Source organism: Heterodontus francisci, chromosome 19, assembly GCF_036365525.1.
Source record: "Heterodontus francisci isolate sHetFra1 chromosome 19, sHetFra1.hap1, whole genome shotgun sequence".
In the NCBI taxonomy this organism is placed as follows: domain Eukaryota; kingdom Metazoa; phylum Chordata; class Chondrichthyes; order Heterodontiformes; family Heterodontidae; genus Heterodontus; species Heterodontus francisci.
The window spans coordinates 3,038,309-3,058,221 of NC_090389.1; the positions used below are offsets into that span (position 1 = coordinate 3,038,309).

The 19,913-nt window shown below is 52.5% G+C and overlaps 1 protein-coding gene across 4 annotated transcripts in view; it reads right to left on the reverse strand.

The window, feature by feature from the left end:
- LOC137379934 (NCK-interacting protein with SH3 domain-like) overlaps positions 1–19,913 on the reverse strand; it is a 423,995-nt gene that overhangs the window by 21,047 nt on the left and 383,035 nt on the right. The gene's annotated exons all lie outside the window — the stretch shown is intronic.

Consider the following 19,913-nt stretch of genomic DNA (forward strand, 5'->3'; position numbering starts at 1 on the left):
GTGAGGGAGTGTTAGTGTACCAGAGGTAGGGACTGTGAGGGAGTGTTAGTGTACCAGAGGGAGGGACTGTGAGGGAGTGTTAGTGTACCAGAGGGAGGGACTGTGAGGGAGTGTTAGTGTACCAGAGGGAGGGACTGTGAGGGAGTGTTAGTGTACCAGAGGGAGGGACTGTGAGGGAGTGTTAGTGTACCAGAGGGAGGGACTGTGAGGGAGTGTTAGTGTACCAGAGGGAGGGACTGTGAGGGAGTGTTAGTGTACCAGAGGGAGGGACTGTGAGGGAGTGTTAGTGTACCAGAGGGAGGGGCTGTGAGGGGGAGTTTGTCTACCAGAGAGAGGGGCTGTGAGGGAGTGTTAGTGTACCAGAGGGAGGGGCTGTGAGGGGGAGTTTGTCTACCAGAGAGAGGGGCTGTGAGGGAGTGTTAGTGTACCAGAGAGAGGGGCTGTGAGGGAGTGTTAGTGTACCAGAGAGAGGGACTGTGAGGGAATGTTAGTGTACCAGGGGGAGGGACTGTGAGGGGGAGTCAGTGTACCAGATGGAGGGGCTGTGAGGGGGAGTTAGTGTACCAGAGGGAGGGGCTGTGAGGGGGAGTTTGTCTACCAGAGGGAGGGGCTGTGAGGGGGAGTTTGTCTACCAGAGAGAGGGACTGTGAGGGGGAGTTTGTCTACCAGAGAGAGGGGCTGTGAGGGGGAGTTTGTCTACCAGAGAGAGGGGCTGTGAGGGGGAGTTTGTCTACCAGAGAGAGGGGCTGTGAGGGGGAGTTTGTTTACCAGAGAGAGGGGCTGTGAGGGGGAGTTTGTCTATCAGAGAGAGGGGCTGTGAGGGGGAGTTTGTTTACCAGAGAGAGGGGCTGTGAGGGGGAGTTTGTCTATCAGAGAGAGGGGCTGTGAGGGGGAGTTTGTCTACCAGAGAGAGGGGCTGTGAGGGGGAGTTTGTCTACCAGAGAGAGGGGCTGTGAGGGGGAGTTTGTCTACCAGAGAGAGGGGCTGTGAGGGGGAGTTTGTCTACCAGAGAGAGGGGCTGTGAGGGAGTGTTAGTGTACCAGAGGGAGGGGCTGTGAGGGGGAGTTTGTCTACCAGAGAGAGGGGCTGTGAGGGGGAGTTTGTCTACCAGAGAGAGGGGCTGTGAGGGAGTGTTAGTGTACCAGAGGGAGGGGCTGTGAGGGGGAGTTTGTGTACCAGAGAGAGGGGCTGTGAGAGAGTGTTAGTGTACCAGAGGGAGGGGCTGTGAGGGGGAGTTTGTCTACCAGAGAGAGGGGCTGTGAGGGGGAGTTTGTCTACCAGAGAGAGGGGCTGTGAGGGAGTGTTAGTGTACCAGAGGGAGGGGCTGTGAGGGGGAGTTTGTCTACCAGAGAGAGGGGCTGTGAGGGGGAGTTTGTCTACCAGAGAGAGGGGCTGTGAGGGAGTGTTAGTGTACCAGAGGGAGGGGCTGTGAGGGGGAGTTTGTCTACCAGAGAGAGGGGCTGTGAGGGGGAGTTTGTCTACCAGAGAGAGGGGCTGTGAGGGAGTGTCAGTGTACCAGAGGGAGGGGCTGTGAGGGGGAGTTTGTCTACCAGAGAGAGGGGCTGTGAGGGGGAGTTTGTCTACCAGAGAGAGGGGCTGTGAGGGGGAGTTTGTCTCCCAGAGAGAGGGGCTGTGAGGGAGTGTTAGTGTACCAGAGGGAGGGGCTGTGAGGGGGAGTTTGTCTACCAGAGAGAGGGGCTGTGAGAGAGTGTTAGTGTACCAGAGGGAGGGGCTGTGAGGGGGAGTTTGTCTACCAGAGAGAGGGGCTGTGAGGGAGTGTTAGTGTACCAGAGGGAGGGGCTGTGAGGGGGAGTTTGTCTACCAGAGAGAGGGGCTGTGAGGGAGTGTTAGTGTACCAGAGGGAGGGGCTGTGAGGGGGAGTTTGTCTACCAGAGAGAGGGGCTGTGAGAGAGTGTTAGTGTACCAGAGGGAGGGGCTGTGAGGGGGAGTTTGTCTACCAGAGAGAGGGGCTGTGAGGGGGAGTTTGTCTACCAGAGAGAGGGGCTGTGAGGGAGTGTTAGTGTACCAGAGGGAGGGGCTGTGAGGGGGAGTTTGTCTACCAGAGAGAGGGGCTGTGAGGGAGTGTTAGTGTACCAGAGGGAGGGGCTGTGAGGGGGAGTTTGTCTACCAGAGAGAGGGGCTGTGAGGGAGTGTTAGTGTACCAGAGAGAGGGGCTGTGAGGGGGAGTTTGTCTACCAGAGAGAGGGGCTGTGAGGGGGAGTTTGTCTACCAGAGAGAGGGGCTGTGAGGGAGTGTTAGTGTACCAGAGAGAGGGGCTGTGGGGGGGAGTTTGTCTACCAGATAGAGGGACTGTGAGGGAGTGTTAGTGTACCAGGGGGAGGGACTGTGAGGGGGAGTTAGTGTACCAGAGGCAGGGGCTATATGGGAGTGTTAATGTACCAGAGGGGGGGGAGGTTGTGAGGGAGTGTTAGTATCAGAGGGAGGGACTGTGAGTGAGTGTTAGTACCAGAGGGAGGGGCTGTGAGGGAGTGTTAGTTAGTGTACCAGAGCGAGGGACTGTGAGGGGGAGTTTGTCTACCAGAGGGAGGGGAAGTTAGTGTACCAGAGGGAGGGGCTGTGAGTGGGAGTTTGTCTACCAGAGGGAGTGTCTGAGAGGGAGTGTTAGTGTACCAGAGGGAGGGGCTGAGAGAGAATGTTAGCATACCAGTTGTTGAATGGTCTTTTTTGCTCCCAAACGTTTCCTTTGGTTTTCTATATTTTTGCGAAGTAACCAATCTGTCTGGGTATTAATCCCAATATGTAACACATTGCGGGGCGGCACAGTGGCGCAGTGGTTAGCACCGCAGCCTCACAGCTCCAGCGACCCAGGTTCAATTCTGGGTACTGCCTGTGTGGAGTTTGCAAGTTCTCCCTGTGTCTGCGTGGGTTTCCTCCGGGTGGTCCGGTTTCCTTCCACAGCCAAAGACCTGCAGGTTGATAGGTAAATTGGCCATTATAAATTGCCCCTAGTATAGGTAGGTGGAAGGGGAATATAGGGACAGGTGAGGATGTGGTAGGAATATGGGATTAGTGTAGGATTCGTATAAATGGGTGGTTAATGGTCGGCACAGACTCGGTGGGCCGAAGGGCCTGTTTCAGTGCTGTATCTCTAAAACTAAAACTAAAACTAAAAACATTGCAGGCTATTGAGTATATCAAATAGGTGCTGCAGCAGAGGAACAGTAAGTTGGCTGTATTGGGCCATAGTGTCAGTCAGTGGGAACATGGTGCTATAGAAGTGAGAGGACAGAATGCAGTGTGTTGCTTCTTTCCCTCCAAGAGGACATAAGTGCCAGTGAGCTAGTGTTGCACAGCCATTTATGGCTTAGCTTTGGTGTCAAAGTGCGAAGGGGCAATATAAACGAAATGGTGTTTCAGGTCAGTGACCCTTTGTCAGAACAGGTCTCTGACCTGAAACGTTAACTCTGATTCTCTCTCCGTAGATCCTGCCAGACCTGAATATTTCCAGCACTTTCTGTTTTTATTTCCGATTATACACTAAATTGAAGAACTTTGAAGAGGGTTCACATACACAAATCTTTCAAGGTGGCAGGAAAAGTTGATAAGGTTGTTGAAAAAAAGCATACAGAATCCTTGGCTTTATAAATAGAAGTATAGAGTACAAAAGCAAGGAAGTTATACTCAACCTTATATAAATCACTGGTTAGACCTTAACAGGAGTATTGTGGCCAATTCTGGGCACCACACTTTAGGAAGGAAATCGAGGCCTTGGAGAAGGTGTATTAGAGATTTACCAGAATGGTGCTGAGGATGAGGGACTCCAGTCACATGTAGTTTTTTTTAATTTGTTCTTGGGATGTGGGAGTCGCTGGCCAGGCCAGCATTTATTACCCATCCCTAATTTCCCTTGAGAAGGTGGTGTGGAGCTGCCTTCTTGAACCGTTGCAGTCGAAGTGGTGTAGGTACACCAACAGTGCTGTTAGGAAGGGAGTTCCAGAATTTTAACCCAGTTACAGTGAAGGAACAGTGATTTAGTTCCAAGTCAGGATGGTGTGGGGCTTGGAGGGGAACTTGCAGTGTTCCCATGCAACTGCTGCCCTTGTCCTTCTAGGTGGTAGAGGTCACGGGTTTGGAAGATGCTGTCTAAGCAGCCTTGGTGAGTTGCTGCAGTGCATCTTGCAGATGGTACACACTGATGCCACTGTGCATCAGTGGTGGAGGGAATGAATGTTTAAGGTAGTGAATGGGTGCCAATCAAGTGGGCTGCTTTAATAAAAGCAAAATACTGCGGATGCTGGAAATCTGAAACAAAAACAAGAAATGCTGGAATCACTCAGCAGGTCTGGCAGCATCTGTGGAAAGAGAAGCAGAGTTAACGTTTCGGGTCAGTGACCCTTCTTCGGAACTGACAAATATTAGAAAAGTCACAGATTATAAGCAAGTGAGGTGGGGCTGGGGCAAGAGATAACAAAGGAGAAGGTGCAGATTGGACAAGGCCACATAGCTGACCAAAAGGTCACGGAGCAAAGGCAAACAATATGTTAATGGTGTGTTGAAAGTGGGCTGCTTTGTCTTGGACATTGTTGAGTTTCTTTCGTGTTGTTGGAGCTGCACTCATCCAGGCAAGTGGATAGTATTCATCACATTCCTGACTTGTGCCTTGTAGATGCTGCACAGGCTTTGGGGAGTCAGGAAGCGAGTTACTCGCTGCAGAATTCCCAGCCTCTGACCGGCTCTGGTAGCCATGGTATTTATGTTACTGTTCCAGTTCAGTTTCTGATCAATGATAATCCCAGGATGTTGATAGTGGGGGATTCAGTGATGCTAATGCCGTTGAACATAAAGTGGGATGGTTGGATTCTCTCTTGTTGGAGTCACTGCCTGGCGTTTACGGTGTGAATGTTACTTGCCACTTATCAGCCCAAGCCTGAATGTTGCCAGGTCTTGCTGCATATGGACACAGACTGCTTCCGTATCTGAGGACTTGCGAATGGTACTGAACACAGTGCAATCATCAACGAACATCCCCAAAGAAGAGGGAAAGTCATTGATGAAGCAACTGAAGATGGTTGGACCTAGGACACTACCCTGAGTAAGTCCTGCAGCGATGTCTTGGGGCTGTGATGATTGGCCTCCAATAACCACCACCATCTTCCTTTGTGCTATGTATGAATCCAACCAGTGGAAAGTTTTCCTCCTGATTCCCATTGACTCCAGTTTTGCTAGGGTTCCTTGACGGCACACTCAGTCAAATGCTGCCTTGATGCCAAGGGCAGTCACTCTCACCTCATCTCAAGTTCAGCTTTTTTCTTTGGATAAAGGCCGTAATGAGGCCAGGAGCGAGTGCCCCTGGTGGAGCCCAAACTGAGCATTGGTGAGCAGGTTGTTCCTGAATAAGTGCCACTTGATAGCACTGTTGATCACACCTTCCAGCACTTTGCTGATCCAAAGTAGACTGACGGTAGACGGTAATTGGCCGGGTTGGATTTGTCCTGCTTTTTGTGGACAGGACATACCTGGGCAATTTTCCACATTGCTGGGTGGATGCCAGTGTTGTAGCTGTACTGGAACAGCTTGGTTATGCACGCAGCTAGTTCTGCAGCACAAGTCAATACTATTGTCGGGATGTCATCAGGGTCCAGAGCCTGTATCCAGTGCCTTCAGTTGTTTCATGATATCAAGTGGAGCGAATTGAATTGTCTGAAGATGTGATATGATGTTGGGGACCTCAGGAGAGGCCAAGATGGATCATCCACTCGGCAGTTCTGGCTGAAGATGGTCGCAAACGCTTCAGTCTTGTCATTTGCACTGATGTGATGGGGATGTTTGTGGACCCTCTCCCTCCAGCTGGTTGTATAATTGTCCATCACCATTCGCGACTGGATATGGCAGGACTGCAGAGCTTTGATCTGATCCATTGGTTGTGGCATTGCCTAGCTCTGTCTATCTCAAGCTACTTCTGCTTTTTAGCATGCATGTGTTGTAGTTTCAACCAGGTTGGCACCCCATTTTTAGGTATGTCTGGTGCTGCTCCTGGCATGTTCTGTCACACTCCTCTTAAACCAGGGTTAGGGTCTCCCTGGCTTGATGGGAACAGTAGAGTGAGGGATACGCCAGGCCAAGACGTTACAGATTGTGGTTGAATACAATTCTGTTGCTGATGGTCCACAGCACCTCATGGATGCCCAGTTTTGAACTGCTAGATCTGTTCCGAATCTAGCACGGTGGTAGCACTACACAACACAACACAATGGAGTGTATCCTTAGTGTGAAGATGGGACTTTGTCTCCACAGGGACTGTACCAATACAGACAGATGCATTTGCAGCAGGTAGATTGGTGAGGGCAAGGTCAACTAGATTTTTCCATCTTGTTGGTTCTCTCACCACCTGCCACAGGCCCAATCTCACAGATATGTCCTTCAGGAATCAGCCTGCTCAGTCATTAGTGGTGCTACTGAGCCATCTTGGTGATGGAAATTGAAGTTCCTCACCCAGGGTACATTCTGTACTCTTGCAACTGTTAATTGTTGATCAATTGTGTTTAATTTTATGCAGATGGGAGGGCATTAATTGGGGTTTCGCTTGAGCACATATAAAGAGACACTGAAACCGTTGTGGTGGTTGAGATAGGAGGTGCATGCTTGTAATGTTTCACTGAAAATAATGCAAGACTAAATAAAGATTGGCTCGAGTATCATTCTTCACAAACTTTCTGGAATAGAACAGCGACCCTCAGTGCTTCTTCCAAGTGGTGTTCAACATGGAGGAGTACTGATTCATCAGCTGAGGGAGGGCGTTGGTGGTAATCAGTAGGAGGTTTCCTTGCCCATGTTTGACCTGTTGCCATGAGTCTTCATACCATCCGGAGTCACTGTTGAGGACTCCTAGAGCCACTCCTTCCTGACTGTATAATCACTGTGCTGCCCCCTCTGGTGGGTCTGGGACATTGGCTATAAGGTATGATTTGGTGAGTATGACTATGTCAGGCTGTTGTTTGGCTAGTCTGTGGGACAACTCTCCCAATTTAGGCACAAGTCCTCAGATGCTAGTGAGGAGGACTTTGCAAGCTCTAAATAGCTGGGTAAGTATCTAAGGTAAGAAAGGTTTACAGGTTTTTTTCATATATAGTAAGCAGTGTTTTTTTTAAGGAGTTCTATAGTAACGAGGACCAGGGAAGAAGGACCCTAGAGTAATTGATATTATTTGACATTAAGATCTTCCAAAAGGTTAATTTACAGGGTTAAGTCATGGCAGGAGAGCTCAAAGCCATGGTGTGCTCCATGTCAGAAGATGGAACATTTCCAGTGTCCGGGACCGGCATGTGTGCAGGAAGTGTCTCCAGCTGCAGCTCCTGGAAGCCCGGGTTTCGGAGCTGGAGCAGCAGCTGGGGACACTGCGGAGCATCCATGAGGCGGAGAGTATCGTGCATAGCACGTATAGAGAGGTGGTCACACCGCAAGCTCAGACTCCACAGGCAGGAAGGGAATGGGTGACCACCAGGCAGAGCAAGAGGACTAGGCAGGCAGTTCAGGAATCTCCTGTGGCTATTCCCCTGCAAAACAGATATACTGCTTTGGATACTGTTGGGGGGAATGGCCTCTCAGGGGAAAGCAGCAACAGCCCAATTCATTGCACCACGGTTGGCTCTGCTGCACAGGGGAGGAGTACAAAGTATGGGAATGCAATAGTTATAGGGGATTCAATTGTAAGGGGAATAGATAGGCGTTTCTGTGGCCGCAAACGAGACTCCAGGATGGTATGTTGCCTCCCTGGTGCTAGGGTCAAGGATATCTCAGAGCGGTTACAGGACATTCTGAAGGGGGAGGGTGAACAGCCAGTGGCCGTGGTACATATTGGTACAAACGACGTAGGTAAACAAAAAAAAGGATGAGGTCCTAAAAGCAGAATACAGGGAGTTAGGAAGTAAGTTGAAAAGTAGGACCTCAAAGGTAGTGATCACAGGATTATTACCAGTGCCACATGCTAGTCAGAGTAGAAACAGCAGGATATATAGGATGAATACACAGCTGAAGAGATGGTGTGAGGGGGAGGGTTTTAGATTCCTGGGACATTGGGACCGGTTCTGGGGGAGGTGGGAACAGTACAAACTGGACAGGTTACACCTGGGCAGGACCGGGACTGATGTCCTAGGGGGAGTATTTGCTAGAGTGGTCGGAGAGGGTTTAAACTAAAATGGCAGAGGGATGGTAACCTTTGTAAGGAGTCGGGGGGGGGGGGGGGGGGGCGCGGAATCAAAGACGAGAACAAAAGACAGTAAGGGGAATAAGAAAGGTGATAGGCAGAGAAATCAAGGGCCAGAATCAAACAGGGCCACAGTGAAAAATAGTGGGAAGGGGACAGTAATGTTAAAAAGACAAACCATAAGGCTTTGTGCCTCAACGCACGGAGCATTCGCAATAAAGTGGATGAATTAATTGCGCAAATAGATGTAAACGGGTATGATATAGTCGGGATTACGGAGACATGGCTGCAAGGTGATCAGGTACGGGAAATGAACATCCAGGGGTATTCAGTATTTAGGAAGGACAGACAAAAGGCAAAAAGGCAGTGGAGTTGCACTGCTGGTTAAAGAGAGAATTAATGCAAGAGTGAGGAAAGATATTAGCTCTGACGATGTGGAATCTGTATGGGTAGAGCTGAGAAACACTAAGGGGCAAAAAACGTTAGTGGGTGTTGTATATAGAACCCCAAACTGTAGTGGTGATGTTGGGAATAGCATTAAACAGGAAATTAGAGATGCATGTGATAAAGAAACATCTGTAATTATGGGTAACTTTAATCTGCATATAGATTGGGCAAATCAAATTAGTCACAACACCGTAGAGGAGGAATTCTTGGAGTGTATACGGGATGGTTTTCTGGACCAATATGTTGAGGAACCAACTAGAGAACAGGCCATCCTAGACTGGGTATTGTGTAATGAGAAAGGAATAATTGACAATCTAGCTGTCCGAGACCCCTTGGGAATGAGCGACCATAATATGCTGGAATTTTTCATCAAGGTGGAGAGTGACGTAGTTGATTCTGAGACTAGGGTCCTGAATCTTAGTATCTGGTTCCTATTTTCTATGTTTCTAAGGTCGACTATGCAGGGTGTGCCTTTGTCATTTCCAGTGGCTAGGTCAATGCTGGGTGGTCGGTCCAGTTCATTAATGGAGACGCTGGGATTGTTCTTAGGAGAAGGAGATTTAATAGAGATATTCAAAATCTTGAAGGGTGATGAAAGAGGAACTGTTGCAGAGTCTATGGAATCTTGGAAGATGACCCACCAATGCATCCATTATTTCTAGGGCCACTTCCTTAAGTACTCTGGGATGCATCCCATCAGGCCCTGGAGATTTATTGGCCTTCATTCCCATCAATTTCCCCAACACCATTTCTCTACTAATACTGATTTCCTTCAGTTCCTCTCTCTCACTAAACCCAGTGTTCCCCAACGTTTCTGGTATGATATTTGTGTCCTCCTTTGTGAAGACAGAACCAAAGTATGCATTTAGTTGGTCAGCCATTTCTTTGTTCCCCATAATAATTTCCCCTGTTTCTGACTATAAGGGACCTACATTTATCTTCACCAATCTTTTTCTCTTCACATACCTATAGAAACTTTTACAGTCAGTTTTTATGTTCCCCGTAATCTTGCTCACGTACTCTATTTTCTCCTTCTTAATCAATCCCTTGGTCTTCCTTTGCTGAATTCTAAACTGCTCCCCATCCTCAGGTCTGTTGTTTTTTCTGGCAGATTTATATGCCTCTTCCTTGGATCCAATGCTATCTCTAATTTCCCTTGTAAGCCATGGTTTGGCTACCTTTCCCGTTTTATTTTGCGCCAGACAGAGATAAACAATTGTTGCAATTCATCCACACGCTCTTCAAATGTTTGCCATCGTCTATCCACCATCATCCCTTTAAGTAACATTTCCCAATCCGTCATGGCCAACTCACCGCCTCATACCTTCATAGTTTCCTTGACTAAGATTCAGGACCCGAGTCTCAGAATCAACTACATCACTCTCCATCTTGATGAAGAATTCTATCGTATTATCATATCATACAATACAGAAGGGAACTTAGGATATGTGCATTGATCACTGACACCATCAGTACAGGAAGCACCCAACCACAGCAGTTACAGAGCCCGGTCTGTGCCACCATGAGGATAGAGCACAATGCTCTGCATGCGATCCTGTCATCGCTGTTTTTCACAGCTGGAGTACTGGCTCAGTATCATGAGACACACACGGGTTCAGGGCAGGGTGCAGGGAACAGGAATTCGAGCAATACCTGGGATTACGCAGAATGGATTCACCTGACTGTCCAAAAACCCACCTGCACCCCCATCGACCCCACCCCAAAGTACATTATCCCCTCACTGACTCACACCCCCATCGACCCCACTCCAGAGTACATTATCCCCTCACTGACCCACACCCCCATCGACCCCACCCCAGAGTACATTATCCCCTCACTGACCCACACCCCCATCGACCCCACCCCAGAGTACATTATCCCCTCACAGACCCACACCGCCATCGACCCCACCCCAGAGTACATTATCCCCTCACTGACCCACACCCCCATCGACACTCCCCCAGAGTACATTATCCCTTCACTGACCCACACCCCCATCGACCCCACCCCAGAGTACATTATCCCCTCACTGACCCACACTACTATCGACCCTACCCCAGAGTACATTATCCCTTCACTGACCCACACCCCCATCGACCCCACCCCAGAGTACATTATCCCCTCACTGACCCACACCCCCATCGACCCCACCCCAGAGTACATTATCCCCTCACTGACCCACACCCCCATCGACCCCACCCCAGAGTACATTATCCCCTCACTGACCCACACCCCCATCGACCCTCCCCCAGAGAACAGTATCCCCTTACTGAACCACACTGCTATTGACTCTACCCCAGATACATTCTCCCCTCACTGACCCACACTCCCATCGACCCTACCCCAGAGTACATTATCCCCTCACTGACCCACACTCCCATTGACCGTACCCCAGAGAACAGTGTCCCCTTACTGACCCACACTGCTATTGACTCTACCCCAGAGTACATTAACCCCTCACTGACCAACACCCCCATTGACAAGACCTCAGAGTACATTATCCCCTCACTGACCCACACTCCCATTGACTCTACCTCGGAGTTCATTATCCCCTCATCGACCCACACCCCCATCGACCCTACCCCAGAGAACATTAACCACTCACTGACCCACACCCCCATCGAACGTACCCCAGAGTACATTATCCCCTCACTGACCCACACCCCCATCGACCCTACCTCGGAGTTCATTATCCCCTCACTGACCCACACCCCCATCGACCCCACCCCAGAGTACATTATACCCTCACTGACCCACACCCCCATCGACCCCACCCCAGAGTACATTATCCCCTCACTGATCCACACCCCCATCGACCCCACCCCAGAGTACATTATCCCCTCACTGAAGAACACCCCCATCGACCCCACCCCAGAGTACATTATCCCCTCACTGACCCACACCCCCATCGACCCCACCCCAGAGTACATTATCCCTTCACTGACCCACACCCCCATCGACCCCACCCCAGAGTACATTATCCCCTCACTGACCCACACTACTATCGACCCTACCCCAGAGTACATTATCCCCTCACTGACCCACACCCACATCGAACCTACCAAGGAGTTCATTATCCCCTCACTGACCCACACCCCCATCGACCCCACCCCAGAGTACATTATCCCCTCACTGACCCACACCCCCATCGACCCCACCCCAGAGTACATTATCCCCTCACTGACCCACACCCCCATCGACCCTCCCCCAGAGAACAGTATCCCCTTACTGAACCACACTGCTATTGAGTCTACCCCAGATACATTCTCCCCTCACTGACCCACACTCCCATCGACCCTACCCCAGAGTACATTATCCCCTCACAGACCCACACTCCCATTGACCGTACCCCAGAGAACAGTGTCCCCTTACTGACCCACACTGCTATTGACTCTACCCCAGAGTACATTAACCCCTCACTGACCAACACCCCCATTGACAAGACCTCAGAGTACATTATCCCCTCACTGACCCACACTCCCATTGACTCTACCTCGGAGTTCATTATCCCCTCATCGACCCACACCCCCATCGACCCTACCCCAGAGAACATTAACCACTCACTGACCCACACCCCCATCGAACGTACCCCAGAGTACATTATCCCCTCACTGACCCACACCCCCATCGACCCTACCTCGGAGTTCATTATCCCCTCACTGACCCACACCCCCATCGACCCCACCCCAGAGTACATTATACCCTCACTGACCCACACCCCCATCGACCCCACCCCAGAGTACATTATCCCCTCACTGATCCACACCCCCATCGACCCCACCCCAGAGTACATTATCCCCTCACTGAAGAACACCCCCATCGACCCCACCCCAGAGTACATTATCCCCTCACTGACCCACACCCCCATCGACCCCACCCCAGAGTACATTATCCCCTCACTGACCCACACCCCCATCGACCCCACCCCAGAGTACATTATCCCCTCACTGACCCACACCCCCATCGACCCTCCCCCAGAGTACATTATCCCCTCACTGACCCACACCCCCATCGACCCCACCCCAGAGTACATTCTCCCCTCACTGACCCACACTATCGACCCTACCCCAGAGTACATTAACCCCTCACTGACCCACACCCCCATCGACCCGACCCCAGATACATTCTCCCCTCACTGACCCACACCCCCATCGACCCTACCCCAGAGTACATTATCCCCTCACTGACCCACACCCCCATCGACCCTACCCCAGATACATTCTCCCCTCACTGACCCACACTCCCATCGACCCCACCCCAGAGTACATTATCCCCTCACTGACCCACACCCCCATCGACCCTCCCCCAGAGTACATTATCCCCTCACTGACCCACACCCCCATCGACCCCACCCCAGAGTACATTCTCCCCTCACTGACCCACACTATCGACCCTACCCCAGAGTACATTAACCCCTCACTGACCCACACCCCCATTGACCCTACCCCAGAGAACAGTATCCCCTTACTGACCCACACTGCTATTGACTCTACCCCAGAGTACATTAACCCCTCACTGACCAACACCCCCATTGACCCGACCTCAGAGTACATTATCCCCTCACTGACCCACACTCCCATTGACTCTGCCTCGGAGTTCATTATCCCCTCACTGACCCACACCCCCATCGACCCCACCCCAGAGAACAGTATCCCCTCACTGACCCACACCCCCATCGACCCCACCCCAGATACATTCTCCCCTCACTGACCCACACCCCCATCGACCCTACCCCAGAGTACATTATCCCCTCACTGACCCACACCCCCATCGACCCTACCCCAGATACATTCTCCCCTCACTGACCCACACTCCCATCGACCCCACCCCAGAGTACATTATCCCCTCACTGACCCACACCCCCATCGACCCCACCCCAGATACATTCTCCCCTCACTGACCCACACACCCATCGACCCTACCCCAGAGTACATTATCCCCTCACTGACCCACACCCCCATTGACCCTACCCCAGAGAACAGTATCCCCTTACAGACCCACACTGCTATTGACTCTACCCCAGAGTACATTAACCCCTCACTGACCCACACCCCCATCGACCCTACCCCAGAGTACATTATCCCCTCACTGACCAACACCCCCATTGACCCTACCCCAGAGAACAGTATCCCCTTACTGACCCACACTGCTATTGACTCTACCCCAGAGTACATTAACCCCTCACTGACCCACACTCCCATCGACCCTACCCCAGAGTACATTATCCACTCACTGACCCATACCCACATCGAAACTACCAAGGAGTTCATTATCCCCTCATCGACCCACACCCTCATCGACCCTACCCCAGAGAACATTAACCCCTCACTGACCCACACCCCCATCGACCCTCCCCCAGAGTACATTATCCCCTCATTGACCCACACCCCCATCGACCCTACCTTGGAGTTCATTATCCCCTCATCGACCCACACCCCCATCGATGCTACCTCAGAGAACATTAACCCCTTACTGACCAACACCCCCATCGACCTTACCCCAGAGTACATTATCCCCTCACTGACCCACACCCCCATTGACCCTACCCCAGAGAACAGTATCCCCTTACTGACCCACACTGCTATTGACTCAACCCCAGAGTACATTAACCCCTCACTGACCCACACTCCCATCGACCCTACCCCAGAGTACATTATCCACTCACTGACCCACACCCACATCGAACCTACCAAGGAGTTCATTATCCCCTCACTGACCCACACCCCCATCGACCCCACCCCAGAGTACATTATCCCCTCACTGACCCACACCCCCATCGACCCCACCCCAGAGTACATTATCCCCTCACTGACCCACACCCCCATCGACCCTCCCCCAGAGTACATTATCCCCTCACTGACCCACACCCCCATCGACCCCACCCCAGAGTACATTCTCCCCTCACTGACCCACACTATCGACCCTACCCCAGAGGACATTAACCCCTCACTGACCCACACCCCCATTGACCCTACCCCAGAGAACAGTATCCCCTTACTGACCCACACTGCTATTGACTCTACCCCAGAGTACATTAACCCCTCACTGACCAACACCCCCATTGACCCGACCTCAGAGTACATTATCCCCTCACTGACCCACACTCCCATTGACTCTACCTCGGAGTTCATTGTCCCCTCATCGACCCACACCCCCATCGACCCTACCCCAGAGAACATTAACCACTCACTGACCCACTCCCCCATCGACCGTACCCCAGAGTACATTATCCCCTCACTGACCCACACCCCCATCGACCCTACCTTGGAGTTCATTATCCCCTCACTGACCCACACCCCCATCGACCCCACCCCAGAGTACATTATACCCTCACTGACCCACACCCCCATCGACCCCACCACAGAGTACATTATCCCCTCACTGATCCACACCCCCATCGACCCCACCCCAGAGTACATTATCCCCTCACTGAAGAACACCCCCATAGACCCCACCCCAGAGTACATTATCCCCTCACTGACCCACACCCCCATCGACCCCACCCCAGAGTACATTATCCCCTCACTGACCCACACCCCCATCGACCCCACCCCAGAGTACATTATCCCCTCACTGACCCACACCCCCATCGACCCTCCCCCAGAGTACATTATCCCCTCACTGACCCACACCCCCATCGACCCCACCCCAGAGTACATTCTCCCCTCACTGACCCACACTATCGACCCTACCCCAGAGTACATTAACCCCTCACTGACCCACACCCCCATCGACCCGACCCCAGATACATTCTCCCCTCACTGACCCACACCCCCATCGACCCTACCCCAGAGTACATTATCCCCTCACTGACCCACACCCCCATCGACCCTACCCCAGATACATTCTCCCCTCACTGACCCACACTCCCATCGACCCCACCCCAGAGTACATTATCCCCTCACTGACCCACACCCCCATCGACCCCACCCCAGATACATTCTCCCCTCACTGACCCACAAACCCATCGACCCTACCCCAGAGTACATTATCCCCTCACTGACCCACACCCCCATTGACCCTACCCCAGAGAACAGTATCCCCTTACAGACCCACACTGCTATTGACTCTACCCCAGAGTACATTAACCCCTCACTGACCCACACCCCCATCGACCCTACCCCAGAGTACATTATCCCCTCACTGACCCACACCCCCATTGACCCTACCCCAGAGAACAGTATCCCCTTACTGACCCACACTGCTATTGACTCTACCCCAGAGTACATTAACTCCTCACTGACCCACACTCCCATCGACCCTACCCCAGAGTACATTATCCCCTCACTGACCCACACCCCCATCGACCCCACCACAGAGTACATTCTCCCCTCACTGACCCACACTATCGACCCTACCCCAGAGTACATAAACCCCTCACTGACCCACACCCCCATCGACCCGACCCCAAATACATTCTCCCCTCACTGACCCACACCCCCATCGACCCTACCCCAGAGTACATTATCCCCTCACTGACCCACACCCCCATTGACCCTACCCCAGAGAACAGTATCCCCTTACAGACCCACACTGCTATTGACTCTACCCCAGAGTACATTAACCCCTCACTGACCCACACCCCCATCGACCCTACCCCAGAGTACATTATCCCCTCACTGACCAACACCCCCATTGACCCTACCCCAGAGAACAGTATCCCCTTACTGACCCACACTGCTATTGACTCTACCCCAGAGTACATTAACCCCTCACTGACCCACACTCCCATCGACCCTACCCCAGAGTACATTATCCACTCACTGACCCATACCCACATCGAAACTACCAAGGAGTTCATTATCCCCTCATCGACCCACACCCTCATCGACCCTACCCCAGAGAACATTAACCCCTCACTGACCCACACCCCCATCGACCCTCCCCCAGAGTACATTATCCCCTCATTGACCCACACCCCCATCGAACCTACCTTGGAGTTCATTATCCCCTCATCGACCCACACCCCCATCGATGCTACCTCAGAGAACATTAACCCCTTACTGACCAACACCCCCATCGACCTTACCCCAGAGTACATTATCCCCTCACTGACCCACACCCCCATTGACCCTACCCCAGAGAACAGTATCCCCTTACTGACCCACACTGCTATTGACTCAACCCCAGAGTACATTAACCCCTCACTGACCCACACTCCCATCGACCCTACCCCAGAGTACATTATCCACTCACTGACCCACACCCACATCGAACCTACCAAGGAGTTCATTATCCCCTCACTGACCCACACCCCCATCGACCCCACCCCAGAGTACATTATCCCCTCACTGACCCACACCCCCATCGACCCCACCCCAGAGTACATTATCCCCTCACTGACCCACACCCCCATCGACCCTCCCCCAGAGTACATTATCCCCTCACTGACCCACACCCCCATCGACCCCACCCCAGAGTACATTCTCCCCTCACTGACCCACACTATCGACCCTACCCCAGAGTACATTAACCCCTCACTGACCCACACCCCCATTGACCCTACCCCAGAGAACAGTATCCCCTTACTGACCCACACTGCTATTGACTCTACCCCAGAGTACATTAACCCCTCACTGACCAACACCCCCATTGACCCGACCTCAGAGTACATTATCCCCTCACTGACCCACACTCCCATTGACTCTACCTCGGAGTTCATTGTCCCCTCATCGACCCACACCCCCATCGACCCTACCCCAGAGAACATTAACCACTCACTGACCCACACCCCCATCGACCGTACCCCAGAGTACATTATCCCCTCACTGACCCACACCCCCATCGACCCTACCTTGGAGTTCATTATCCCCTCACTGACCCACACCCCCATCGACCCCACCCCAGAGTACATTATACCCTCACTGACCCACACCCCCATCGACCCCACCCCAGAGTACATTATCCCCTCACTGATCCACACCCCCATCGACCCCACCCCAGAGTACATTATCCCCTCACTGAAGAACACCCCCATCGACCCCACCCCAGAGTACATTATCCCCTCACTGACCCACACCCCCATCGACCCCACCCCAGAGTACATTATCCCCTCACTGACCCACACCCCCATCGACCCCACCCCAGAGTACATTATCCCCTCACTGACCCACACCCCCATCGACCCTCCCCCAGAGTACATTATCCCCTCACTGACCCACACCCCCATCGACCCCACCCCAGAGTACATTCTCCCCTCACTGACCCACACTATCGACCCTACCCCAGAGTACATTAACCCCTCACTGACCCACACCCCCATCGACCCGACCCCAGATACATTCTCCCCTCACTGACCCACACCCCCATCGACCCTACCCCAGAGTACATTATCCCCTCACTGACCCACACCCCCATCGACCCTACCCCAGATACATTCTCCCCTCACTGACCCACACTCCCATCGACCCCACCCCAGAGTACATTATCCCCTCACTGACCCACACCCCCATCGACCCCACCCCAGATACATTCTCCCCTCACTGACCCACACACCCATCGACCCTACCCCAGAGTACATTATCCCCTCACTGACCCACACCCCCATTGACCCTACCCCAGAGAACAGTATCCCCTTACCGACCCACACTGCTATTGACTCTACCCCAGAGTACATTAACCCCTCACTGACCCACACCCCCATCGACCCTACCCCAGAGTACATTATCCCCTCACTGACCCACACCCCCATTGACCCTACCCCAGAGAACAGTATCCCCTTACTGACCCACACTGCTATTGACTCTACCCCAGAGTACATTAACTCCTCACTGACCCACACTCCCATCGACCCTACCCCAGAGTACATTATCCCCTCACTGACCCACACCCCCATCGACCCCACCACAGAGAACAGTATCCCCTTAGTGACCCACACTGCTATTGACTCTACCCCAGAGTACATTAACCCCTCACTGACCCACACTCCCATCGACCCTACCCCAGAGTAAATTATCCACTCACTGACCCACACCCACATCGAACCTACCAAGGAGTTCATTATCCCCTCATCGACCCACACCCTCATCGACCCTACCCCAGAGAACATTAACCCCTCACTGACCCACACCCCCATCGACCCTACCCCAGAGTACATTATCCCCTCATTGACCCACACCCCCATCGACCCTACCTTGGAGTTCATTATCCCCTCATCGACCCACACCCCCATCGATGCTACCCCAGAGAACATTAACCCCTTACTGACCCACACCACCATCGACCCTACCTCGGAGTTCATTATCCCCTCACTGACCCACACCCCCATCGACCCCACCCCAGAGTACATTATCCCCTCACTGACCCACACCCCCATTGACTACACCTCAGAGTACATTATCCCCTCACTGACCCACACTCCCATCGACCCTACCCCAGAGTACATTATCCCCTCACTGACCCACACCCCCATTGACCCTACCCCAGAGAACAGTATCCCCTTACTGACCCACACTGCTATTGACTCTACCCCAGAGTACATTAACCCCTCACTGACCGACACCCCCATCGACCCTACCCCAGAGGACATTATCCCCTCACTGACCCATACCCCCATCGACCCCACCCAGAGTACATTATCCCCTCACTGACCCACACCCCCATTGACCCCACCTCAGAGTACATTATCCCCTCACTGACCCACACTCCCATCGACCCTACCCCAGAGTACATTATCCCCTCACTGACCCACACTCCCATTGACCCCACCTCAGAGTACATTATCCTCTCACTGACCCACACCCTCATCGACCCTACCCGGAGTACATTATCCTCTCACTGACCAAACCCCGACTGACCCAACCCCAGAGTACATTATCCCCTCACTGACCCACTCCCCCATCGACCCTACCCCAGAGTACATTATCCCCTCAGTGACCCACACTGCTATTGACGCTACCCCAGAGTACATTGTCCCCTCACTGACCCACATTCCCATTGACACTACCCCAGAGAACATTATTCCCTTACTGACCCACACTGCTATTGACGCTACCCCAGAGTACATTATCCCCTCACTGACCCACACTCCCATTGACCCTATCCCAGAGTACATTAACCCCTCACTGACCAACACTCCCACTGACCCTATCCCAGAGTACATTAACCCCTCACTGACCCACACCCCCATCGACCCTACCCCAGAGTACATTATCCCCTCACTGACCCACACCCCCATTGACCATAGCACAGAGTACATTATCCTCTCACTGACCCACACCCCCATCGACCCCACCTCAGAGTACATTATCCCCTCACTGACCCACACCCCCATTGACCCTAACTCAGAGTACATTATCCCCTC